General features: G+C 42.0%; 1 long non-coding RNA gene across 2 annotated transcripts; it reads right to left on the bottom strand.

Moving 5' to 3' along the window:
* LOC147335131 (uncharacterized) lies at positions 1-27,530 on the bottom strand. Of its 2 annotated transcripts, none has more exons than XR_015126558.1 (4): positions 27,357-27,530; positions 23,948-24,059; positions 10,131-10,245; positions 1-3,092 (listed from the first exon to the last, which is right to left on the bottom strand). It is a non-coding gene; the product is annotated as an uncharacterized LOC147335131 (long non-coding RNA). The 2 variants fall into 2 exon arrangements; XR_015126559.1 differs by having other exon boundaries at positions 10,118-10,245.
* Positions 27,531-27,667: the final 137 nt, after the last annotated feature.

The raw sequence follows: 27,667 nt of genomic DNA on the forward strand, positions 1-27,667 counted from the left end.
TGAGGTGGTGATGGAGACCTTCAGCGACCCAGAACGATCACAAGAGGGCAAAAAGCCACAGGAAACAAAAGCTGATCGCATCTGTTCTGGAACATTTAGACTTAATGAGAAAATATTTCAAAGAATCAAATATGGACAAGCATAAGTAAAGTCTGGCATTTTCTTTCTGTAGCATGGTTTCTTGGTAAGCTTGTCCTTGCTAAAGCTGTGAATCTCATTCATTCACTTATTCATATTTAAATAAAAATTCCCAGTAGAAGGAGCACATTATGGCAGGTGGGACTTGTGCTTTCCTCAATTTCCAGAGGAAGTAGAAGCGAGTTTGAGCCTCCTTGGGCAGCGATGTGGTGCTGTGAGACGGAGAGGTCCTCGTTCAAGCTACGAACAGGCAGTAATTTAACAGCTATAAATCAGGAGGAGAAACGATCTCAAACATGAGGTTACAGCCAGCATCTCTGATGGATATAAGAGGTTTTATTTGCTGACAAACTGATTAAATTGTCTAAACTGTAGAAATTAGGCAACACACACAAGAATGATTCTTTTTCCCTTTGAATGCCTCTGTGGAGAGTTTCCGAGTGTAGCCCAACAAAGACAAAGGTTATTGGAGGCAAATGGTTCAGGAAACACCGAGGCTGTTACACACTGGGAGAAAGTGTCTGGACCTGATCCAGGCTGTTCATGAATCAAAAGGAAATGAACAGACACGCTCGTTTTAATCCTCATTTCCTGAATATGCCTTCAGGAAAGACAAAATAATGCTCATGTTGTAAAATGACCAACACTTTCATGACAGCGCAACCAAATGCAGGACACAGAGGCAGACAAAGTCAAATTAAAAGGCGAGACATTTATTGGCTTTAAATAAAAGTGTGAATCTACACAAAGTTCACCAAAACAGGGTGAATTCAATTAATCACCTGATAAGGATTTTCAGATACAGCTAATACATCTACTTTATTTCCATAAAACCTTCCCTGTCATATTTATTTTAAAAAAGGGTTTTTTAAGGTACTTTTCATTAAGAAGTCAGAAACTATTTTCAGTCAGCATTAAGGACCCCAACACAGATCACCACTTTACAGACTTTTTATTACCATATAAATATACAAAAAAAACAGCTTTGTGATTCATTTTTGACACTGGTGCTTCTTCTGCCCATGACTGTAGTGAACATCAGGCTCTGGCTGTTCAGTCAGGTCCAATAGAGCAGGGGTGTCAAACTCAAGGCACACTTTAGGTCGCGGGCCAAACAAGATAAACATTTATTGAACACTAAAACAATGTTTTTTTAAACATAAATAGGAATAAAAACAGACAGGAATATTATTCCAGATTAAATAAACTTAAAAGAAACTTTAACTTTAAATATTTTGTTCTTCATAAAAATATATCCTGTCAAAATTATGCAAGTTAGAAATATGAACATGCTGCCAAAAACCCCAGAAAAAATAAATGAAAGCAAACACAAGGTTGGAGCCGCATGTAGACGGAGCTGGGCACTGCTTCAGGAGTGGAACTAATAAACTAATAAACTCTTCGGGCCATTCAGTGTCGTACTTTGCCTGAGTGCATCATTACACTGCAGCTCCATCTGAATCCTGCACAGGTGTAGTTCAGCAAAGTGTGCTGACTTGGTTCAACATTACTTGGCAACAGGGAAAGTGAGGCAGGCTGCACTGGTGCATTTGTGACAGCTTCACTTGAAATGCCTTCACCACATCATACATGCCATGTCCATGAACTGACAGGTTTCCTTGCTGAGCTCAAAAACTCTATTGAGAACTTTTATCCCAACTCAGCCAGCGGACCTCTGTATGATGAGGAATGTCGGCAAACTCTGAATCTATTTCCCACATAAAAGACTGAAATCGACGGTGATTTAAACCTTTAGCTCAGACAAAATTTACGGTTTGCGTTACGGTGATCATTACATGCTCCATTTTTAGGACTTTACCACACAGCCTTTCCTGGTGTGTGATGCTGTGATATGCTGTTAACTCACCGGTACAGTTCTCCTCCTGCATCTTTACTCACATCCTGCTGACTAGTCTGCTTTTTTCACCGCACAGCACCGGCCCTCCATCTGTTGTACGTTTCACGTCAGTTACACTTTGACATATCTTAAATCAGTGGCCATCTCACTAACCCGATCAGCAATCGTATTTCTCCTCAGGCTCACATTTGCCAAAATCTGCGTTTTGTCTGGACACAAGACGTTGCACACCTCCATCATGCAGCTCTTCAGAGTGGTAGCGGGCTGATGTGCCTTTCTCCTCTGCTACAATAAAACTTGCTTTCACAACAGCTTGACTTTGTGATTTTGCTCTGGTGAAAAACGTCTGCTGAAATGTCAGATTCTTCTTCATTCTTCTACTTTATTTTCTGCTCTGCATTTAGGTTTTTCAGCTTATCCTGACGTTTTGTCTCGTCTTAAATTAAATTCCTTAATTACAGCCACGTTAGCTCCACTAATAAGACACACGGGTTTACCAGTAATGTCTGTAAACATATATTCAGTCTCCCGCTGGCGCTGAAAGGCTCTGCTTTCAGAATCAACTTTTCTCTCCACCATTGTGAGGAGCTAGCTTCGCAAAAAGTTTGACTTGATTGACGCGGGAATGTTCCCAGTTAGCCTAGCGCTCAGCAAAGAGGCTGCAGCGCTGCATTATGGGATCTGTAGTTTGTACATTATTAGCGCCTCATATCGCCGGGCCATGCATAACAATAATAGTACGTCTATATAAAATGATCTCGCGGGCTGGATGTGGCCCGCGGGCCTTGACTTTGACACATGTGCAGTAGAGGATATGCTGTGTGAGGGAAGCTCTTCACTGATCTTTCATTTGTAAGAGTAGCTCAGGATCAGCAGCTGTTCTGCTTTGCCTCAGTAAATGCTGTCACTCAAACTATCCAACCAATCAGGGTTTACATCATTACAACCACAGCAGCAGCAGCAGGTACAAATGACCTCTGAGTGCATACAGACTAAACCTGACATTAACATTTCCTCTAACACACTCACCTCTTCAACATCAAGTGACCGCAAAGTGGAAAAGGAGACCAGCTGCAGAGCAGAGCGATGGTGAACACTGGAAAAAAGAAAAATACATTTTATTTGTTTAATTTAATCACCATTTGTTACAGGAAAAATGTTTCTATGTTTCTTTACCTTCTTTTAAATGTACAAAGATGCCTTTTGTCTGCCCTCTGCCTATGGTTAGATTAGTTTAGAATTATCTTTTTAGACTTTCCCAGCAAACACATCTTGTTTCTGGGACATATTGTTTTAGATTGTTTTATCTTCCCTAGCTCTCTGCTGACGAGACTAGCACCATATATGGAGTTGTTTTATTTTATCTGTTTATTATTTGTTATCCTGTTCTCACTGTCTCTGTGCTCTGTGCCTATAAAAATTACCAAGCCACTGTGCATGGTGTGAGTTGTTCTCAGCAGCTCACCCGTGTACACGTTTGATAAAGAAAGTAACTTTGTCTCATTGTGTCTTTATTTCTCCTGGGTCTTTTACAGAGTTTTCCCCCAACATTTCTTGGTCCTTCGACAGCCGGAGCGCCTCCATCGTGTCCCATCTCCGTGACCAGTCCACGTTGTTCGTCTGTCGACAGCTCACACACCAGGTGTGTGATAAAAGTCCAAGAGCGTTTAAATTCGGGTCTTGGCCAACGTCTTAGAAAGCGACCCACGGTGGTGGGGCCCGATCGAGGTGGACCAGACCCGGCGACACCGACCAGGTAGATACAGACACACTGACACAATCTTGCGTAAAAGCGTATTTTAAATTCAGGGAATTTAAAATAGCGAAAGTAGCTCGTCGCGACTGGAAGCTCCCCACCTCTGTGGGTTTAAAGTAGCTCGTCGGCTGGTAGCTTGGAGCTCGTTGACTGGAAGCTCCCCACTTCTGTGGGTTAGGTTTGGAGCTCTGGGTAGCTCCCCCAGCTGGGTCAAGGGAATAAGTAGCTCGTCTACAGAAAGACTGGCAGCTCCCCTTATGATAAGGGTTCCGATCGCGCGAATAAGTGTGAATGTGAATGTATGTGTGTGTATTGTTTTAATTAATGGAGCAAGCTGAATTTTCACGGTCCAATAAGAGACTGAGCTGCTCCTACTGTGTTTTTCTTTTACTGCTATTCACTGACGTGCTGGTGAGTTGAGAGAACGGTCGAGTTCCGTCTCGTAAAGTTCACACCGCTTTTGGAAATAGTCCGAAAGTAGAAGGGCGTGTGAGCAACCACTCTCGTCTCTAATACCAGCGAAGGTGATAGCAGCTGTATTGTGTATATCGTTAGCTTCATAGCATAAGTGCCTAAGTCATTGACTTAGTCAAATGACTTAGGCACTTATGCTATGAAGCTAACGATATATTACTTAAACAAAAATAAGTAAATACATAAATAAGATGGGTAATCAAGCAAGTGAAATTAAAACTCACTCCTGCTGACGAGCAGTGGTGAGAAAAGAAAAGTCCAGACGCCGGACAAAAACAGTGTCTGTAAATTGAGAAATTTAAGAAAACAAAATATAAACAGTCAGAAGAACAGAACTCAACTGCCAGTTTAGTAAAACCAGAAGACGAGACACTGTGCAGTTCCCACAATCCTTTTAGTAAACCATCACTCATTCCTGCAGCAACACCCATATCAGGAAGAACATAATAATCCCTTATTAAGTGAAAACTAGAGATCAAAGTAGTTTGAGTTAGTTTAAAAGGGTTGAAAACAGACCCCACTGAGTAGATATAAATATAAAAAGTACGAAATAAAGATGAACAAAGGGAAAATTACAGTAGAAATTATCTTTAGAGTATTTGAAATTAATAATAGCAAGGATAACAACCTGTAAAGTGATATTATCAATGAAACACAGTTGGCATGATGACCATGCCCACAATGTATAAAATGAATATAAAGCAAATAATTCACACGAAAATATTTTAATAACATAAATAAAGTATATTAAGGCTGTGTCACTGTTCAGCCAAGGACAGTGTGTGAAAAGGTAACTGTCTCCACCCTGGGAAAAGGATGATTCTGCAGGTCATCTGAAGCCCTTGATGGATACAAAATAAAATATAAATAATATATTATAATAGAACTGCCTGGTCCGCCATGCAACAGAGAGAACAAATGTGACCGCAGATTGGATGAATTCAAAATTATCTGTTTGCTGAATAAGATGATCCTAACTATCAAATTGGCTCAGTAGTAGTATAGTGGTACACACTGATAAAATATTATAATATGCTATTGCTGTTATATAAGACAAAGAGGATAATATTAACAAGGACATAATATTAATATGAAGAGGCACCTTAATCGGTTATGATGTGAGGTGGATAACTGTTAAGCAGTAGTCTGCATCAAGCTTAAGGTTTGCTGAAACTCAGTGTAATGACATGTGAGATGAAGACAATACAGAGAATAACTAAACTAATGAAGTGCATAGAGGCACTTGACCAGCTTGAAACCTATCATCCTAGAATGACACATTGCTGAGATATAGAGCACACCTATAATAACAACCAATAAGCAAAACCCTGTAGACAACAGCTACAACTACAGGATTGAGAAGCTGAATTAAATATGTAGACACTGCTAAGCTGATGAGCATGTTCCACATTTTCTTTTCTTTTTATTTATTTGTTTCTTTTAGAGCAGAAGCTGCTGTAACACACCCAAAGAAAGACTCTAGGTCTGACCAACCGTCTCAGTCGTGGGCAAAAAGATGACAGTCAATAAAATTCTAAAAGATAATTTATTGACAAAAAATATATCAAGAGATAAAAGATAAAACAGTCCAGTGTCCCACTTAAGAATTGTATAAAAACACACAGTCCCAAGGCCAGAGCCAGCTATGCCACACAGCCAAGTTGCACTCCACATGTTGCCTTTAACAGGGTTAGAAGTTGTCCTTGGAGACCCACCACCCTGCAAGCATATAGTCAGTGGTCACTCAAGCCTCTGGAACTCTGCTGCCTTTAGGCTGTGGCATATAATAGGCCCTGGACTGCACAGAGAGACAAAACAACACAGCAGTGTTTGTAGTGTGGGCTACATGTAGACCAGTGTATCAGTGCAATCAAGTACACCTGCCCCTAATTAGTCCAACCCCATTCCAGCCATTGGCTCACCAAAAATGTGACAACCACAAAACCACTCCCAACCCAGTGCAACTTCACACAATAATATGGAGCTGAATTAACACAGGCACATTAGTCTACCATGTTACAAGCTGCATGCTATTAAAAGCCAACATATGCAGACTTCTGCCTTGTTCGGGTGGCAGCATTTTTCTTCTTTCTTTTGTGTCCTGACACGTTTATGTTTTTTGTTTTTGTTTGATTATTTTGTTGGTTTTGGAAACGAATTTAAACGAACTTGTGACAATACTTGAGAATCACAGTGACACATAGTGATTAGGCATATGATTGAAAAATGCCTAGGTTTAGAGCTGTGAGCTATGAGCTGTGAGCAATGCAAAGTTAAATATATATATATATATATATGTATATATATATGTATAAATGGGAAACAACCCTAACTTGAAAGTTTGAAATGTGTGAGATCCATGAATTGTTTGAAGAACTAGAAATTATCTAAAACTGCCTTAAGTGAAAATGTAGAGTTGCATCTATTCTCCCAAACAAACAAAAAAAAAAAAAAAAAAGGGAGAAGAAGCATTCTGTAACTTAGAAATAAGGCTGACGTGTTGACAACAGACTAAAACACTAATTCGCAGGTGGCTATCAGGAACAGAGAGGCGAGCAAAGTCACAAACACCAAGGCTGCAGACAGCCACGCAGAAACAGCAGATAACATAGAGACAACGCCTGCTAGAACCGTGGAGAGGAAGGTCACTTCACACGAGATTGTAGGTTACGCAGTAACCACAGATAGTAAAATAATAGAAGCAAAACCACTCTCTTCTTCATGTTCTGCACAGAGCGCTGAGCTGATAGCTGTGATACGCGAAAGCTAAATACACAAAGACAAACTAATAAACATACATACAGACAGCCAGTATGTTTTCTCTGCTGTGCATCATTTTGCAAAAAATTTGGCATAACAGAGGACTGATTACACCAACTGGAAAACCGGTTCACCATGCCAACCTCTTACAAAGCCTACTGACTCTTTCATTACTACAGGCAACAATTTTGCTGACAGAGCAGCAAAATAGGCGGCACAAAAGACAAACATCACATTGATGGCAGTAAACACACATCAGATTCCACTGGATGTGTTGAAAAATGAACAAAAGCAGCAAGCACAGCAGAGCAGGCAAAATGGCTAAAACACGGTGCAGTTCTGACAAACGACTTAATGATGTGTTATGGCAAGCTAGTGTTGCCAAAATTCCTCCACAAGATGGCGGCATTAGTGACTCATGGCTGTACGCATTTGTCAACGGGGGGACTGACCAGTATTGTCAACTCTCATTTCTACACTGTAAATTCTACACTGTAAATTTTGAAACCTCAGCAAAACAATTTGTCAGAACGTGCATGACGTGTCAAAAATGTAATGCTCAGGGAAACCTGAGACCACACAATCCATATGGACTTTATTGAGCTAAATGAATGCCAAGGGTAAAAATACACCCTAGTGGTTATAGATGTATTCTCAAAGTGGCCAGAAATCTACCCAGTGAAAAAGGCAGATACAATTTCAGTAGCAAAATGTATGTCTAAGTTGTAGGAAAATAAAGAGATGATTGTAAATGACGAAGAATGTAATGATGTCTATCAAGTGTCTTGCAGATCACAGCCCGGTGACTGGGTTCTGATCAAAGTGCTCCAAAGGAAAAACTGGAGCTTGCAAAATAGCGGAACGACCATCTTGCATCCATCAGAGCCAGTAAGTGAAGCCATCTAAACACAGCTGACGGCAGGCTTGCCCACTTGTTGTGATCTCGCCCGGTGGAGGGGTCAGCTTTCCTGGCCGGGGGGTCTACTCGCGACAGGAGGGTGTGTCCCGTCGTCATGAGGTGGTGGCTCTTAACAACTGCAGCGGCCCTGACCATGGCCGGGCTCCTCATCTTTGCTTCCGTGAGGGACAATAAGTCACGCTATATGAAGAAAAGGCAGACACTGTATGACAAAGGAAAGTACACCAAGTTTCCCCATGGCTATGCCACTAATTTCTGGTGGCAGTTTATGAACACTACAGCTTACTTGAATAATAAAACTGACTGCTATGCAAATACATATACACTTTCTGCCCACCGAGGAACGAGAGGAAGTGTATTGACTGTTCACTCAACGAAACCTGTGCCAGTAACGCGACACTGATGAGCCTCAACTGTCGCTCCAACTACAGCTACCGAATGATACTACAAACAAAGACTCATTACCAGACAGGATGTGCACGGACGGCACCAAGCAGTAAAGGAACCAGAGTTTCGCATCTGAGGAGGAGTGAAATTCTTACAGAGCTTGATCCCCGGCATTGGAGTTGCCGAGGTGCGGGATCACGTGGAAATCAACCGATATGCTCTGCTACGACACATCAACTTGACTAAGACCCTGGGAACCGCCTTAGCAGGAGAACAGCAGGCCATCAGAACGATGGTGCTGCAGAACAGACTGACACTAGACCTGCTAACAGCATCACAAGGAGGAGTTTGCAAGCTGATCGGGGAGACATGTTGCACTTTTATCCCTGATGGATACGAAACTGGAGGAGACATTTATGAAGCTTTGCAGAATTTGACCGCTCTGCAAAAATATGTCACTGACCACACACCTGGAGCAGCTACAGCACAAGGCTGGCTGGACTGGCTGTTCAGCGGTTCATGGCTGGCTGCTGTAGCAAAGCCATTTTTCCTTCTAGGTCTCATCATGATAGCACTGCTCATATTAGTGTTGTGTGTGTTGCCATGTCTAAGAGTAATGATTTCAAAGATGATAACAACTACAATGACTGCTTATGTTGCCGTGCCTAAAGAAGAACAGCATCCCGTTGCAATTCTGTTAGAGGAGAACTTGTAATAACTGCTAATGAATGACGTGGTGATTAAAAATGATTTCTGCCTTTTTCAAGTGATCATGCACTGATTAACACATTAGTAGTTTATGCAGGTACAATATAAGGTTTTCATCATTTTATTTTATTTTTTTGAAGTTTTCATTTTAAATATAAGGTTTTCATCCTTGTATTTTTTGAAGTTTTCATTTTACATATTAGGTTTTCATCATTTTTAAATACAAAGTTTTCATTTTAGTTTTCATCTTTTTATTTTTTGTAGTTTTAGTTTTATTATTTTTTCTTGTTTATTCCACTTGTTATTTCATTTACTATGATTTTCATTTACTATGTTTTTCTTTTTATTATTTTCTTTTGTTTTATTCTTTAGACCAAATGACTTCCATTTCTGCTATGCTGACATTTTGAAAATTAAAAAATTGCTTAAGATACTTAATAAATAACCTTCACAGACAATTGTTGTATACATTTAAGATAAGTTAAAACAGGAGGGAATGTTACAGGAAAAATGTTTCTATGTTTCTTTACCTTCTTTTAAATGTACAAAGATGCCTTTTGTCTGCCCTCTGCCTATGGTTAGATTAGTTTAGAATTATCTTTTTAGACTTTCCCAGCAAACACATCTTGTTTCTGGGACATATTGTTTTAGATTGTTTTATCTTCCCTAGCTCTCTGCTGACGAGACTAGCACCATATATGGAGTTGTTTTATTTTATCTGTTTATTATTTGTTATCCTGTTCTCACTGTCTCTGTGCTCTGTGCCTATAAAAATTACCAAGCCACTGTGCATGGTGTGAGTTGTTCTCAGCAGCTCACCCGTGTACACGTTTGATAAAGAAAGTAACTTTGTCTCATTGTGTCTTTATTTCTCCTGGGTCTTTTACAGAGTTTTCCCCCAACACCATTCATTCATACTTACACAGGATTTTTATACTAAGTTAATATACTGTGTTGTGTTGTTTGTTACGTTGTGATGTGTCATATCGTGTCGTGTTGTGTTATATGTAGTGCCGACGTAGGACAGTTTTTCCAATTTCATTGTACTACTGTACTATGTATGACTGTGCAATGACAATAAAGAGTTATCTTATCTTAATATGAGATAAACACTAACAGTGACGGCTGACCTCAGTAAGTCAGACGAGGGACTTTCAATAATCCTGCTGGTCGCCACGGTGACCAATTTATGGCCTCATAAGCCACAGAAGCACAAAGAGGAGGTCAGGACTCAGAGTGAAACTCCTGCAACAAACAAACAAACACGTGTGAATCTCAAGTGTTTGATGGTTTTCAAAGTGAAAACTCAACTGAGGAACGACAATCAGGGCCTGATGCTGTGAAACTGCAAGAATGAAACATGTAAAAACAGATTTGGCACTGCAGGGGCAGCTCACACATCCTACTACCTCACCTGCAGTCAGCCTGAAATCCAGAGCCACACCGCTGTACCTGCCTCTCTCTTCACATGTTGCCTCTGGTGAGAATCCTGACACCCCTCCCCGCCCCAACACTTTCACTGATGACCAGGTTCAGAAGCAAATGAGGAGACTCCACTCAGGCAAGTCTGCTGGACCAGGCGGGGTGAGCCCCCGCGTCCTCAAGGCCTGTGCCCCCCAGCTTTGTGGAGTCTTCCATAAACTGTTCATGCTGAGTCTGAGTCTGCAGAGGGTCCCAGTGCTGTGGAAGACATCCTGCCTCGTCCTTGTACCAAAGACGCCACATCCCAGTGGCCCCCAGGATTACAGGCCTGTGGCACTGACCTCCCACATCATGAAGACCCTGGAAAGGCTCATCCGACCCATAGTCAGACCACATCAGGATCCCCTTTAATTTGCCAGCCATGCCTCGGAGCCGTGGACGCCATCATCTACCTACTTAATCATGTCTACACCCATCTGGACCAGCCGGCGAGCACTGTGAGGGTCATGTGTTTTTTTACTTTTCCAGTGCTTTCAACACCATCAGGCCGACCCTCCTGGGTGATAAGTTAGCAGCGATGCAGGTGGATGCTTCTCTGGTGTCCTGGATTGTTGATTACCTGACTGGAAGACCACAATATGTGCATCCTTCACAGTGTGTGTCTGACAAGGTAATCAGCAACACAGGGGCACCACAGGGGACTGTCCTCTCCCCCTTCCTCTTCACCCTTCAGCCACTGCACAGAGACCTGCCATCTTCAGAAGTTTTCTGATGACTCTGCGGTGGTTGGATGCATCAGCAGGGATGATGAGACAGAGTACCGGGCTGTGGTCGACTCCTTTGTCACGTGGTGTGAGCAGAATCATCTGCAGCTCAACGTGGCAAAGACCAAGGAACTGATCGTGGACTTCAGGAAGACCAGGAAACACTTGACCCCTGTTTCAATCCAGGGGGTCAGTGTTGACATTGTGGAGGACTATAAATACCTCGAAGTATACACTGACAAACTGGACTGGGCTAAAAACACTACAGCACTTTACAGGAAGGGCCAGAGTCGTCTCTATTTTTTGAGGCGACTGAGGTCCTTCAACATCTGCCAGAAAATGCTCAGAAAATGCTGACCACAACGTGTCTGTTGTGGTCAGTGCGATCCTCTATGCTGTTGCATGCTGGGGGAGTAGAGGGTTGCTGATGGACTCTCTTAAGGTGGTGTCGGAGAGGCGAATGTTGTCCAAGATAAAGACAATGTTGGATAACTCCTCCCACCCACCCCGTGATGTACTGGTTAGCCACAGGAACACATTCAGTGAGTGACTGAGATTACCAAAAACCACCACTGAACGACACAGGAAGTCATTCCTGCCTGTGGCAATTTCCCTGTACAACTCCTCCACCTAACACACTGTTTATTGCAATAGCTACACCCTTTTTACACATGCTCTTCTTTCTTGTATATGTATATATTGTGCTATTACTTCTTGTATTGTCTGTTTTTGTTACTGTTTGTACTAGAGCACTGTAACCAACATCATTTCTCCTAGGGATCAATAAAGTATTCTGAGTCTGAAACCAGCTTAGAGCCGAGCTCAGCTTTGGACCAAAACACAAAAAAGTAGTGAGAACAGCAGATCAGCACAGCTTTGATCTTAATGTGACGAGTGAGTCATTTGTGAGCACAGCTGTTTGGTTATAGAGTGTAAAGAGAAGTCTTGTGCCACTCCTTGTTTCTTCATATTTTGCTTAAGAGCAGCCAGACTTTGTCATTTTCCAAGTGGTCTTGAGTGATATTAATCATTACACTCACACACACTCACACTCACACACACACACACACACACACACACACACTTTTGTACCAATAAGGTCACTCCCAAAGAACTATTAGTCACCACTGGGTAACCGACCAAGTATCAGGCCTTTATATTAAAAAAAGGAAACAACAAAAAAACCACAGGCTTCCCCAGACATCAGTATTTTTTTTATTTTTTTGCCCTTTAGACTTTTTAATGAAAACATCTTTTTTGTTAAACCTCTGGGAAGTCATGAGTAGTAGGGACAAATGAAAGGTGAGGGAAAATATTTGTTAAAAAAAGAGGAAGGAAATCCTGTCTTAATGAGTGCAGCCAACATTCATGTCACGTCTGTATCTGTATTCCTGGAAAACTATTTATACACTGATAAAACTAAGGGTGGATTCTTTTAGAAGATCCTCAACATGAAACCTCAGACTTCATATACAGAACGAGAATCACAATTTGAGTGTTTTGCCTCTGTTCCTTCAACAATAGTTCTCTCTCTCTTGCTGAAACAAAGGAAACAAATGCATCCTGAAAAGATGTGCATAAATAAAAGCTGTCCAGGAAAGCTCTCAGTGAAAGCTAAACTGTAACACACAGAAACATGTTCATTAAATGTAAGGACCAATTTCACCTTATACACCAACACTAACACACACTGTGAGTCCCTGAAGTTGAACAAATTAACATCTGCATCAATGTTACACTCCAATCTGAGCCACCAAGCAGCAGGAAAAATAAACAATGGTATACAGAGATGCAGAAATAAACGTGTAATATTATTGTTGCAAGACAAAAAGCATCGAGCTTCATGAAAAAGGTACCAAATTCTTTCATTTTCTATGAAAACCTTGCTCTATCGTGTAACCTTGCTTTGCAGTCAGACTGTTTTCCCACATTATTATTTTATCCTAAATCAAGATTTTACTGCATTAGTCACAAAGAAACACGGCAACAGAGTTTCACTGTCAGCCTCAAAAACGTGACAAAGACACGGTGCACAGGTGCAACAACTGCACACAGTACTCAACAGGCACTAACAGACTATACAGGGAGCTACGGATGGCACGCCTACCTGCTGAGTGTCTGCTGTCAGACATCTTAACAAAGTGAGGGGGAGTGATGTTTAGATTAGATGGGTGCATGGCTCAAAGTGGAAACTGAAGCTGTATGCAGAGAAAGAGGGAGCTGAGGACAACATGCCTTGTGTATCTGGTAGATCACAGCCACACACTCAGAAACTGTTCTCACTTTAAAACTAAGTTCAGCTTTTACCCACACTTGTGACCAAAACTAGTGCATATAATGATCAAAACTCTATTAACAATATTAAGTTTATACATTTGTAATAACATAGTTGATTCTTGTTATTTCTGCTTGGGTGAAAAAGCAGAAAGCAAAGTAGAAAACACTGCACTCAGCCAACGACTAACAACAACCTGTACTTATATCAGCAGCGTTTTATTGCAAATGCTGATTTTTCTTCTTCACACGAACAACATGAACACACAGACTTTCCCATTTCTCCTTCTTAACTTCTCTATCTGCACATCAGTAAGTATGGCCCATGACAACACCGCAGAGTGTCACAGTGCAGGTAGATAAAAGATACAACACTGTGTCACTTGGTTTTGGTTTAAAAAAAAACGTTTAAGGGTAGTTCAGCCATGATGTAATAATAAAAGTGCGAGTCAAACTTTCGTTATTTGTCTTGGCAGTTTAAGATGTGTTGTTGTTTTTCATTTTTCCAAAAAATAAACCACACAGAGCTCAAAGCAAGCTTAAGTAACAGTACGGTAATCAATAAGTAAGTAATCAGCAACAGTAGTTACATTTATCCCAGTTTGTGTTGGTTTCCTAAGAGAAAATTGCTCCAGCCAGTAAAATCCATGAAAAGAAGAAAAAAGTAGAGGGTGACAACACTGAGCGGATGAATATGTTGTAAAGGACGGGGGAGGGTAAGCTCCAGCTGCATGGATGCAGAATGCAGACAGAAAAAAAAACACACATTTCTCTCTTACAAAGACTCCACAAATGTCTACGTGATTGCAAAAAAGGCTCACACAAACAGGATATCGAGATAAAACCACAGACGGACAGAGGCAGAATATTCTGCGGAGCACAAAGAAGAGGAGAAGTTGTGAAAGTATCACAAATAATCTGAAGTTTCTGAATGACTCAGTTCATGCAGATGTTCGCACTTTTTCAGAGAAAAAGAGAGTGAGAGTGACGTACTGTGTATTCTCAGTTTTTTTCCCTTTTGAATATTTATCATTGCTCAGAAGACAAATGTTATTCCTTTTCAATTACCCGATTAATCAATGGAATAATGGATAGAATGCTTGATGTGGTGTTTAAACATGTTTCATATTGTAACTCCACAGTTTTTGGTTAAAAATAAAACAAAGAGCTCTGAAGATGTTTTGAAGTTGTATATTCGACTGTGCCAAAGTAAAAAAATAAAAAACAGACAAAGGAAGAGCAAAACTTCTTAAAATGTTTCACCGTCTGAAGCTGTTGAGTTAGACTGAAGCTTCCTAAGCTGTAAACAAGACCTAAGATGGTTTTCAAGCAGAGCAGCCTCCTCCTGTTCACTGAGACATGGCTCACGGACCACACACCGGACTCTGTCACAACTCTGGATGGCTTTCAACTGGTTAGAGCGGACCGGAATGCAATGGGGAGTGGTAAGAGGAGAGGTGGGGGACTAGCAATGTATGTCAATGAGACGTGGTGTAACCCGGGGCACATCACTGTGAAGGAACAGAGCTGTACCAAAGACATTGAACTGTTGGCAGTTAGCGTCCGGCCATACCACCTGGCCAGGGAATTTTCACACGTTATTGTGCTGACTGTTTACATCCCACCCTCAGCCGACGCTACAGCAGCCTGTGATTACATTCACTCCACTGTCTCTCAGCTACAGACGGCACATCCGCAGTCCCTCATTATTATTTCTGGGGACTTCAATCATGCCTCACTATCTGTCACTCTCCCTGACTTCTCCCAGTACGTTGACTGCCATACAAGGGACAGCAAAACCCTGGATCTATAGAGATTGAAAATGTGACGTCACTCAGGGGTAAAACCGCAAAGAACTCTGGGAACTCGTGGCAAGAGGTACTAGCGCACGCAGGGTTTCAATTGAAATCAGTTATACAGCGATAAAAAGAAACACAAAAAATGTCAAGAAGCTGTTGTATTATTAACTGCAATAGCCGGTCGCATGACAGCCACGGAAAGTCGACGGGTAAAGAGATCGGTTGTTATCGGATTACGTCGTTGAAGAGAAATTGTTCAGCCATGTTTCCGAAGTAACAAAGAGGCGACTGGATTGCAGCCATTCAAAGACAAAATATAACGTCCCAGAACACTCCAGCTCACATGTTAGTCTGCTCCAAGCATTTACACAAAGGTCAGTCTTCTGTTGTAGTTAATGCGTCATTTTTCTTAACATAATTGTTGATATAGGTTACAAGCAAGTCTGGCACTGAGCAGAAATTGTCGCGCTATGCTCCTTTATTTATTGTGCATAAATAGTAAATTGTCCTGACACAATATTGCGTTTCGCTTCTGTTATTATGGTACACTGACAAAAACATATACTTTTATTCACAGGATAAAACTGTTGTTTTGTATCACTAATTGTCCAGTACGATTACAGCATACAATATTATTGTCACTGCTACATTTCTGTAACGCGAACCAGAAATTATTTCCACTACTAATTAATTACCGTTGAGCTTAAAGGTCCTATTAATAAACGTTAACGAATGTGTATTTATGAAGACGATTTGTGAGACTGGTAAACTTATGATATGTACGATGGTCTTTCGTTCTACACGGTGCATTTCAAGGTCCTGTACCCATCCGTCGGTAAACTGTACCTGGGCTTGTTGCAGTGACCTGAAGTTACTAAACTTCATGAGTGTATGCACTCACTCCAAGAACCGTATAATTATAAATATGAGCGTGGTGAAAGTTGGGCAGCACGCTAACGTCTTTTGTCCCTCTGTGTGCTCGTAAGGGTCTGACCCTTTCACTCCTTTGATTTTTCCTCGTATCTTTTCTTTGTCTTTTCATCAAGTCTGTCTTTGTACGGACCGGCATTGTTCTCCTTCGTTTTGTACATACCTTTTTGGGGGGCAAAGAAAAAGCAAGAATTTATTGGAACCGAAGAATGAACGTTTTGCAGTGCTGCAAATGCTTGCATTTGATGCAGGTACTTGGATTGTTTTGCCACGAGTTCCCAGCATGCAATGCGCGAAAGTCACGTGGTCTGTCAATCTCTATTGTTTGCCAACACAAAGCAGGCTTACAGTGCATCACCCCTCCCCCCGCTTGGCCACCCCACCTACACTCCTATGGTGAAGAGGAACCCCCCCCCACGAAGAAGGTGATAAAGGTGTGGTCTGAGGAAGGCACTGAGACCCTAAGAGACTGTTTCGAGTGCACAGACTGGCAGGAACTCTGCAAGCCTCACGGTGAGGACATCGACGCCCTCACCCACTGTATCACGGACTACATTAATTTCTGTGTTGAGAACACTGTGCCTACCAAGAAGATACAGTGTTTCTCAAACAATAAACCGTGGGTCACCCCAGAACTGAAGGCCCTGGTGAACAAGAAGAAGAATGCTTTCTGGTCGGGAGACAAGGAGGAACTTAAGAAAGTCCAAAAGGATCTTAAATCTGCTCCAGACTGCTCAGGGACTGTGCAGACCAGCTCTGTCAGGTGGCCCTGTACATCTTCAACCTGAGCCTGGAGAGGGTTCCTGAACTGTGGAAGACTTCCTGTGTGGTTCCAGTGCCAAAAATCGCACACCCCAGGGAGCCCAACCACTTCAGGCCTGTTGCCTTGACTTCTCATCTGATGAAGACCATGGAAAGGCTCATCCTGCACCACCTTCGGCCACTGGTGGGCTCAGTGTTGGACCCCCTGCAGTTCGCCTACCATTCTGGAATTGGGGTGGATGACGCTGTCATCTACCTGGTACACCGATCCCTCGCTCACTTAGAGCAGGCGGGGAGCACTGTGAGGATCATGTTTTTTGACTTCTCCAGTGCTTTCAACACCATCCAACCTGCACTACTGAGAGGGAAGCTGGAGGGAACCGGAGTAGGCAAACAGCTGACTGCACGGACCATCGACTACCTTACCAACAGACCACAGTATGTGAGGCTCCATGACTTTGTGTCCGAGGTGGTAATCTGCAGCATGGGGGCACCACAGGGCACGGTTCTCTCACCTTTCCTGTTCAGCCTTTACACTTCAGGCTTCTGTTATAATTCGGACGATTGCCATCTACAGAAGTTCTCAGATGATACAGCCATCATTGGATGCGTATCAGACGGGAATGATCAGGAATACAGGGGGGTCATCAGTGCCTTTGTTGGCTGGTGTGAGACCAACGTACTCCAAATCAACGCGGCAAGACAAAGGAGATGATCATAGACTTCAGGAGGAAGTCACCCCCCACAACACCGGTGAACATCCAAGGGAAAGACATTGAGATAGTGGACTCTTATAAGTACCTGGGTGTTCACCTCAACAATAAACTGGACTGGACTACAAATACAGACATCCTGTATAAGAAGGGCCAGAGTCAACTCCACCTGCTGAGGAGACTGAGGTCCTTCGGAGTCTGCAGGACTCTGTTAAGGACATTCTATGACACTGTGGTAGCATCTGCCCTTTCCTATGCAGTGGCCTGCTGGGGGAGTGGATGCACAGACAGGGACAGGAGCAGGATTGACAAACTGGTGCGGAGGTCTAGCTCCGTGCTGGGATGTCCCCTGGAGTCTGTGGAGGTGGTTGGTGAGGGGAGGATGTTAGTAAAGCTGACATCCATCATGAACAACCCACATCACCCACTGCATGAGTGTGTGAGTGGGCTGAGCAGCTCCTTTAGTCAGAGACTGAAACACCCTCGCTGCAGGAAGGAGCGCTTTCGCAGATCATTCATCCCAACAGCAGTTGGACTCTATAACTCCTCAATCACGATGTCATAAGTCACTGGACACTGTGAACATCCACGGTCACCACTTCATGGATAATGGACCTTCCATGTGTATGGACATGTGCAGATATATATGTATGTATATGTATACATATGTATATTTAGTGTGTACATGTGTGTGTGTGTACATGTCTATAAACAGGAATAGTGGTGGTACAATAGCTATATCAAGCTATATAGTTTATGTCTTGCATATTTCCAACCATATCCATAATCACATACTGTGTATGCTACCATTGTATATAGTGTATTATCTTACTTTTTTTCATTGATTGTACTTATTGTATTTTTGTATTTCCTTCTGATATCTGTACCTGAGCTGAGGTGACGCAAAAATTTCCCCGTTGTGGGATCAATAAAGTCTTATCTTATCTATCTTACTGTGCACTAACCCACCGTATTTACATAATTATATCACAGTGATTCATGCAAATTCTGTGGCACTGAACAACTGATTAACATGAAGCTCCATCTAGATATGCACATGTATGCTTTTTTGGCAACTTCCTTCATTCATCATAAATTCTTAATGTGACACTATACCATATATTCCTTTGGTGACAAGAGGTCAGACCTCCAACAAAACAATACTTTGCATATTTGGGTATTTTGCAAAGACAAGACTTGTTTTCACTGCCTGAGGCAAACATACACTGTGGATAAGAACCAGACTGTGATGACACGAGTAAAGAGAAACAAGCAGGCAGTGAATATGAACCAAGTGTCAACAAATGCACACTTCAACATCCTGGAACGAGTGGGGCATGTATGAGTACAGCTATACAGTTACACAGTGCTGTGCAAAAGTCTTGAACCACCACTTGTTTCTTCATGTTTTGCTTCAGAAGACCCTGCATTTGTCACTCACTCACTGTGACTAATCAAATATCCCCTCTCGAGTACCCGTCCTTTATGATGCTAAGAAGAGGATCATCCTCAGTTGATCCTCAGGATCAAAAACATGATCATCAGGATAAAAACTCAAATGGGGTTTTGTGTTTACTTGTACATGAATGAACTGATGCTCCTCAGCAGTTTATGCAAATAAAACCTCATTTTAACTGTGTGTGAATGCACAGTATGTGCCAGACCACAACAAAGAGGTAATGCATAAATAGACTGAAGTCACTCAGCTGCACAGCACTTAGTGAATGTTCAAAATGTCACTAAATCTGCCCAATTTTATGTTAATGTGATGTTCAAACTGTGAAGGATCCCTATCCATCTATAGTGTGTCTATAGTATATGCAAATAACTTTCCCTTCAGTATTCACTCCACTGCAATGACAGAATCGAGCCAATCAACCTGTGTTTCACGTTTCAACTGCACGTTTTGGTTAAAAGTGAAACAAAGAAATGTTGAAAGAGGAAACAGAGAAAGGAAGACGAAACTTCTTAAATGTTGCACTGTTTGAAATTCTGCAGTAAAATTGCAGCTTTCTAAGCCTAAAATAATGTTCTTAATTTTCTGAGATGAAAACTCTGAAAATTTCTCTGTAATTAATGACTCCAGACTAACTGGGTGGGATTTACTACAGAACCGGTGAGTGTAACACAAAGCATATGATCTATGCATGAGTGTAAAATGAGTGGAGTAACAAGTTAACTTTAAATATATTTGATGGTGTCAGTCATGTGCACTGACTCACACTCCTCGTCTTCAAGGCAGGCTGGAACCTGAAGCTTAGTTTAGACTCCATCATAAGAACTATCAAAGGAAGTTTCTGTGTAACCAGGCAGGTTTCAGTCCTTCACACAGACATAACTTTGACCTGCTGCCAAATTTGCACTAAAATGATCAGCATTGTTCAAGCAGCAGAGGCCTCAGTAGGTCTCTGAATCTGGGACTTTGCTGGTAAGGGTTACTGGTTCATTCAGCAATAATATGAGTGCTTGAATGTAACTGAAAGTGGAACAAACTGAGGGCATTAGTCGTCTGGAGTCCACTTTTTAAATTCAGGCCATGGGCATTTTGGTCTGACTGTCACAATAACATCAGTGATGGCCCAACAGTGAGGCCTGGTCTCTCCCTCTCTCTACACTCACTTCCACTGCATTCACAACAAAACTGTCAGACAACTGACAGGCTGGCCGTCTGCCAGCTGAAGCTCAGTGGACTCATTCAGTAGCTCAGTGACACTAAACTAACGCTAATCTACTATTGAATGACTGAACCACTCAAAGCTACTTCAGTTACATTGTGATTGTAATTTCCTGTTTAAACACCATCAATACTGATAAAAGACGTCTCTCTCTCTGTCTCTCTCTCACACACACACACACACACCTACACACACACACACACACACACACACACACACACACACACACAGGACCATTAGACTGCTGTATACTGTAAGACATCTCTAACGTTTGTGTTTAAAACATGACAGGAACACAAACAGAAAATTAACTAATGTGATCTTTTGTGCTCTCAGTCACTGTTGTGCTGTTTTAACTGATATTAATGGTGATCATCTATCAGTCGTTTAATAGTTTTTCACTCTGTCTTTACATCTGGATGAAAGCCTAACCCTAACCCTTTCCTTTGGACATTTTACTCGATGGTGTCAGATTAAGTCTACATTCAACCACACATCTAACCACAGTGAAGCAGCATCATATATTCCCCCTCACCTGTTACTCTTCACTCGTACACATTTGTTCTCACACTTTGATCATTAAGCACCATCTTGAACTTAACAGTACTGTATTTGCTGTTATCATAAAATTCTTTATGCACACATGTCAGTTATGAAAAGCAGCCAGTTTGAACCAAGCTTTAGCTGTCAGACAGATGGCCTCACATTTGACTCTAGAATCGAGGGGGAAAAGCACGGCTCAACAAATTCACCTCAGTCCACCATATTTCCCCGAACTGAGAGGAAGTCCTCTTGAGTCATTGCCAGCGACATGTGCAGCAAAAATCTGAGAATTTATGCTTGGTCAAGAAATCTTCATTGTACCCAACATCCTAACTGTTATGGTCCTGTGTCGCTGACTCAGCGTTTTGAGTTTATTACTATTATATTCTAGTTTCTTCTGATTTTGTATCAGTCCTTAAAGTTTTTTTGGTTTTTGTGTCTTGTTATACCTGCCTGCGCGCTCTCCCGGCGTTTTGTTCATGTCCTTGAGTGTGTGATTGTAAAACTGTACTTCCTGTTTTACTTTGATGGTCTGTGTCTGTTATTTCTGTGTTTAGCTTGTGTCTTCCTGTCATCACGTGAATTAGGGTCAGCTGTGCTTCAATGCCTGATTGTGTGTGTATTTATAGTGGGTGTCGGTCTGTGCTCTTTGTTGGTTCGTCTGCGTTTGACGGTGTTTTGTTCATCGTTCTGCGTCTCGTGTCATGTTTTCAGGTGTGTCTTTAGTTTTCCCAGTATAGGTTTTGGTAGCTTTTCATTCCTCGTTCCCAGTTTCTGCCACTTTGGTCACTTGTAAAAAAACACTCACTCACATCACAGCCTTTGCATGTTGCATTTTGGGTCCCTTTCTCCACAAATACCCCAGGGCTTGCCTCGGCAGCTGTGACAGTAACAGAGGGTTTCCATTATCCCCCAACAACTGTTTGACTAACTCAGCAAGTTGGAACTGAGTACCGCTCTCTGCAGATACTAGATTTCCTGTCAGAGGCCTCAGTCCGTCCAAATTGGCGACAACCTCTCCCGCACCATCAGGCTGAGCACAGGAGCTCCTCAGGGCTGTGTTCTCAGCCCACTGTTGTTCACTCTCCTGACACATGACTGCACCGCTCTACACAGCTGTAACCAGGTTTGCTGATGACAAAACCGTGGTTGGACTCATCAGCAGCAACGATGAGTCAGTGTACAGAGATGAGGTTCAGCAGCTGGCGTTCTGCTGCAATGAGAACAACCTGTCACAGGAAATGAATGTGGTCATTCATTTCCTCCTTCATTTCCTCAGTTATCAAATGTGCTCCTCAAGTAGGAGAAATGAATGTGGTCATTCATTTCTCCTACTTTTGCTGTTTTGCTTCCACCACGATAAAACTCACACTTCCTGCACAGCTTTTTCTCACTCTCTCTGTGTAATTTAAGAACAGTTTCCCATTTAAAAAGCTCAATTTTCTGCATTATTCGCTTGCTTACTACCCACCAGTCTACCGTTGTGTACAGCGCTGTTGGCCGCTGTCTTTTTTTCTTTTCTTTTTTTCTCACTTAAATGACGTCGGACAAGAAAGCCTCATTTCTGCTGTTGAATAATGAAGAAATGTAAACTTTTTCAAATTATGCAAAATTGCAATACGCTTGGCTGCGTCTCTAATAAGACCTCTGTAACTTTGCTCTGCTTCACTTCAGCAGCATCAGGGAATGTTTATATGTTGATTCGTGTTTTTATTCAGTTTTTGATCTACTGCAGAACATTTTTAAGGTTATCTGCTATAAAAAGCCAGGGCAGCAAAATCTCCTTCATGTTTTTCTGTGTTTTATCCTCAGTTACTTTGACACAAAGGCATCTGCTGTGATGCTCACACCTCTGATGAAGTCTCACATGTATCAGTGCTAATAAATGATCGGAATTATAATATTTCTGACTGAATCGAATCAAATCAGGACCTTGTGAATCGGAATTGAATGGATTATAGAAATCAGTGACATCATCTCCAGTGAGGACAGAAGTGGTGTGCTCTCTCCCCCACTGCCTTTCAGTGGCAGGCAGCAGAAAACAGGTCGTCAGAGGAGGCTGAGACGATGATGAAGTTTAACATTGTCTACAATATTGCCAAAGAGTGCCAAAGCACCTTAAGCACCAGCACTTTTTCAATAACGTTTCTTGTACAACTGTGCTCCAAATAAAGAACTTTGGGTTGACAAGATTGTTAGTTAATCATTTACAAATCAATATCGTTTATATGGACAGAAAATTTCCCCCCCAAAAAAGTGCACATGTAAAACTGCGGTGTTAAGTGATGCGGTTGAAAAATGTGGGTGTGCCTAACTTTTGTGCTGGTGAGCCTAAGAAAAACGTTAGGTGCACCAGTGCAACTGTGGCAAAAAGATAGCTGCTTTACCCCTGTTAAAGGAAACATAAAGCAGTTAGCTCCACAGCAGCACTCCCACACAGCCTTCAATAAATATTATGACATGTGGTTTACACTGGCTGCCTGCTGGGGCTGTGCTGATGGATGTTAATGCTGCATATCAGCGAATAAATACAGTGGGCAACTAGAGGCGGGAATTCCCAGACAGCCCACGATAGGCTCTTATTACAATACTTCCCTCATGATAGTAGATTAATGTAATTTCTAAACATTTTGCAACATTCTGAGTATTGCAATATGACACACAGTGATTTATCACATTTTCACTGCAAATGATGTCCTCAAAGCTAAACTTTGTGAATATTGTTTTTTTTTTTTTAAGCAAATAAAAATCTAAAAAGTGTGCAGTGCATTTGTGTTCAGCCCCCTGTACTCTGATACCCCTAATTAAAATCCAGTGCAATCAAGATCCTTCAGAGTCACCGAATTAGATAATAGAGTTGACCTGTGTGTCATTTAGTCTCATTATAAATACATCTGCTCTGTGAAGCCTCAGTGGTTTGTTAGATAACATTAGCTAATAAACAGGATCATGAAGACCAAGGAAGTCACCAGACAGGGATAAAGTTGTAGAAATATCCCAAGAGCATCTCAAGCAGCACTCCATCATCCAAAAATAGAGAAAGCATGCTACAACTGCAAACCTACCAAGACATGGTCATCCTGGTCAGAGAAGCTTCCAGGAGGCCCATGGTCAGTCTGAAGAAGCTGCAGAAATCCACAGCTCAGGTGGGAGAATCTGTCCACAGGCTAACTGTAACTGTAAGAGTGACAAGAAGAAAGCCATTGTTGACAGAAAGACATAAAAAGTGCAGTTTACCATGAGCCATGTAGGAGACGCCGCAAACTTGTGGAAGAAGGTGCTCAAGTCAGACGAGACCGAAGTTGAACGTTGTGCTCTAAATGCAAAGAGCTAGTGTGGCAGAAAACGTTAGCTGAAAAACATGACACATCTCAGCTGGTGTGCAGTGTTTCCTCAAAAGAAAAACAGAGTAAACTGAAAGTGGAGAACAAAAGAAAAGAAGAAGTTCTACTGTGATAGTTTTAAGCCATGAATTTGTCGATCCTTCTTCTCCATTTTTTAATATAAGAACTGGTAGTTTGGTGCGCTGAAGTTAATGGAAAGTTGTGTAAATCATGTTTGGATTTTTAAACTAATTTTCCACGCCTAATAACAATAACAACATTATAAATCATTACAGTGAATAAGGCTAATAGGACCAGAGCAGAAAGATTCACTGCTGCAGAAGCCTCGAGAAAAATGCGTCAAGCCCAAAGGAGACGAGTCAGCATCACACACAAAGATCTCAGCAGGAGCAGACGGAAACCTGGCCTTCCTGAAGGAGGACGAGGGCCTGACTGCTGAGAGTAATTCATAAAGAGAGGGGTGTTCACCCGCTACCCGCTGGACACAGAAGTCTGTTGAATGCTGATTGGTTGGGAGTTCACGCAGAGTTCACCAGGAACAGAACTACAAACTGCATATGTGACCCACAGCTGTGAGTGTTAACATGCCTGCTGCATCCTGACCCACAGCAAATGTAACAGGAACTACTTTCCACAACACAACACAACACAAGCCACACTTTATTATAAACCTCCCTGAACAACAGACAGCACTTCTTTACACAGTGTTGCCTTCATAGTTGAGTGAAGCCAACACTGTGGACTCGTAGAGCCACTCGTCTACAGCATGAGTCAGAACACTAGCTCTCCTTCTCTAGCTTGATCAGTGAGAAAACAAATGTAATCTGAAAACATGTACTTCCATAAAAAGCTATAAATGAACATCTCATGCTGCTGAGCTGTGACTCACAGAAAACTGAAATTAAAAGTAAGTGGGACTATTTCACCTCATACACCAACACTAACAGGCACTTTGAGCGCTCAGTCACTCCATCATTGTTTCTCTTCAATATAAACAATGGAAACGCTGGAAAGATAAATGATGGCAGATTTTACTGCAAGATTCTGCATTTGTCAGAAAGAAACTTGACATGCCGACAGAGTTCTACCTCCAAAACAATAAGAAAGACACAGACTGATCTTATGGGCTGAACACTGCTCTTTACTGACACCCTGCTGGCAGACTGCACAGACAGTGTGAGCGCCAGATTCATTTTTTCATTAGTTCAAAGTATACAAAGAAGAAAAAGCAAGAAAATTTCTGATCAAACTAACCCACTGATCAGACTTCGATTAAACATCATCATTAAACATCATCCACAGTTCTCAGGGAGAAAATGAGAAACACTACAGATGTTTGTGGTCTAACAAGTTTCACCACAGCACATGTGACTCAGCACAGGAAAAGACCTGTTCAGTAATGACAATCCTTCCTGTGCATTTCTGGCCACTTTTTCCACCACAGCTTTTGACCTTTTTGTGAATAAATAACAATGATCACCTCATTATAATTAAAAAATAATCACCAGTGAAATATCTGGAGAGAGATTGCTGAAATTCAAATAAAGAAAACTACATGACTCAACTACGTGGTGCACCACATAGTGCACTACCACGTAGTTGAGTACATGACTCAACTACGTGGTAGTGCACTATGTGGTGCACTACCACATAGTTGAGTCATGTAGACTCAACTACGTGGTAGTGCCACGTATGTGGTGCACTACCACATAGTTGAGTCATGTAGACTCAACTACGTGGTAGTGCCACGTAGTTGAGTCTACATGACTCAACTATGTGGTAGTGCACTATGTGGTGCACCACGTAGTTGAGTCATGTAGACACAAAGAAATCCAGCAATTCTTGATATTTGCATATTGTCACTTTTGTTTGTTATAAGTTATTGAAAGTCACACTAACGGATTCAAACCAGTTTTAGTTAGATAGAATTAAAAGGTGAATAAAATTGGTTGTTCTGTGTCTGTTTTGATCATGTGTGCGTTGCAGTTAGTTTGGCATTTTTAATAACAAGAAATAATTAGAGTAAATAAATAAATAGCCTGGAAAATAAAGGCTAAGCTCCTGGTTGTGGAATTATTGAGTATTAATAAATAGACATGTTCTTCTAAAGTGTTCTTCTACTCTGAGCACTGCTTTCTAGCTAACATTTGCATATGCATCGAAAAGCAACCTGTATCTAGTATCTTGCCCAAGGATATTTTGCGTGCAGACTGGAGCAGATGTTGGGATTAAACCAGTTGAGCAGACAGAAAGAAAGCTGAAGCCTGACCCTGACCTCCAGCAGGCTCCGGGTACTCGCATCATAACCTGGTCCACTCCCTCAGTAGCTTGCCCTGGCACACACATTTGCCCTCCACCATCTTGACCTCCAGCAGGCCCCAGGGACCAACACCCTACCCTGGTCAAGTCCCCCGGTAGCTTGCTATCTTACAACCACATTCCACCACCTACCCACCATAGACCTTGGCCTCCAGCAGGACCCAGGTATCCACATTTAAGCCCCATCCTACTGACAAAAAAAAAACCCCTCAGGCCCCTGGTATTCAAGAGAACAGGAGTGGCCTGGGTGGGTAAATCGTAGGAAATGTCACAGTGGCAGCAGGGTTTGGTTTGTGGCTCAGCTGCAGGGGAGGGGTGGTCCAGTGGATTAAGGGGCAGTGCTAAAGGGAGAGACTGGTCAACCCAGCTGTGGCCAGTTGGTTAATCGTGTCTCTCTGGTCTTTAAAAACAGTAGTTTTCAGACCAGGGTGGCGACAGTGGAGAACTGAAAGTGACGGCTTGCGCAGCCAGTTGAATAATAAAAACGCTTTAAAATTATATTGCATTAACTTCCTTCTTATACTGGGGTCAGAAAAATTAAGACTAGTTTCAATAAAACCATAAGATACACTAAAAGTGGATTATAAACAGACTTTTGTTGTCGATGTCGTCGTGCTTATTAGCCGTGCTAAGCTAAGCATTGTTCTAGTCCTTCCTCTGGTTCAGTTGAAACACTTAACTAGTGTCTCATTAGCTGGGATGTATTTGAGCGGCATCAATAATCATGGGGACGCCTGAACATCTTCACATTTTCTGGATATTTCCCAAAGGTTTTAGCTAGTTAGTTCAAGTTCAGCTAGTAAGATGTTACCTGAAGTCCAGACGTTGTTTCCAAACTGCGGTGTGTACATAAGCCTGGGTATCAACTCTCTAAGGTCGTTATCTCCCTGACCGCACAGACTGTGGGGACAGTTTGTCATTTTCGACTGTTTCTAGCTCACTTTTCTTTCCCCGTCAAATGAACCTGGTAGCTAACGAGAGCAGTGCCTGCTCAGCAGATCACTTCCTGCTGGAGGCGACGTGCCAAGATCAGTGTTTTATTCCGTTTATTACGCATAAAAACAGCATAAATACACGTATCTGAGGTTAAAGTGTAACAACGCCGGCTGTGTCATGTGCAAC

Source organism: Aulonocara sp. 'chitande type north' Nkhata Bay, linkage group LG3 (assembly GCF_057382095.1).
Source record: "Aulonocara sp. 'chitande type north' Nkhata Bay isolate Kocher_YH1m ecotype deep benthic linkage group LG3, A_spYH_male_GT1.1, whole genome shotgun sequence".
Lineage (NCBI taxonomy): Eukaryota > Metazoa > Chordata > Actinopteri > Cichliformes > Cichlidae > Aulonocara > Aulonocara sp. 'chitande type north' Nkhata Bay.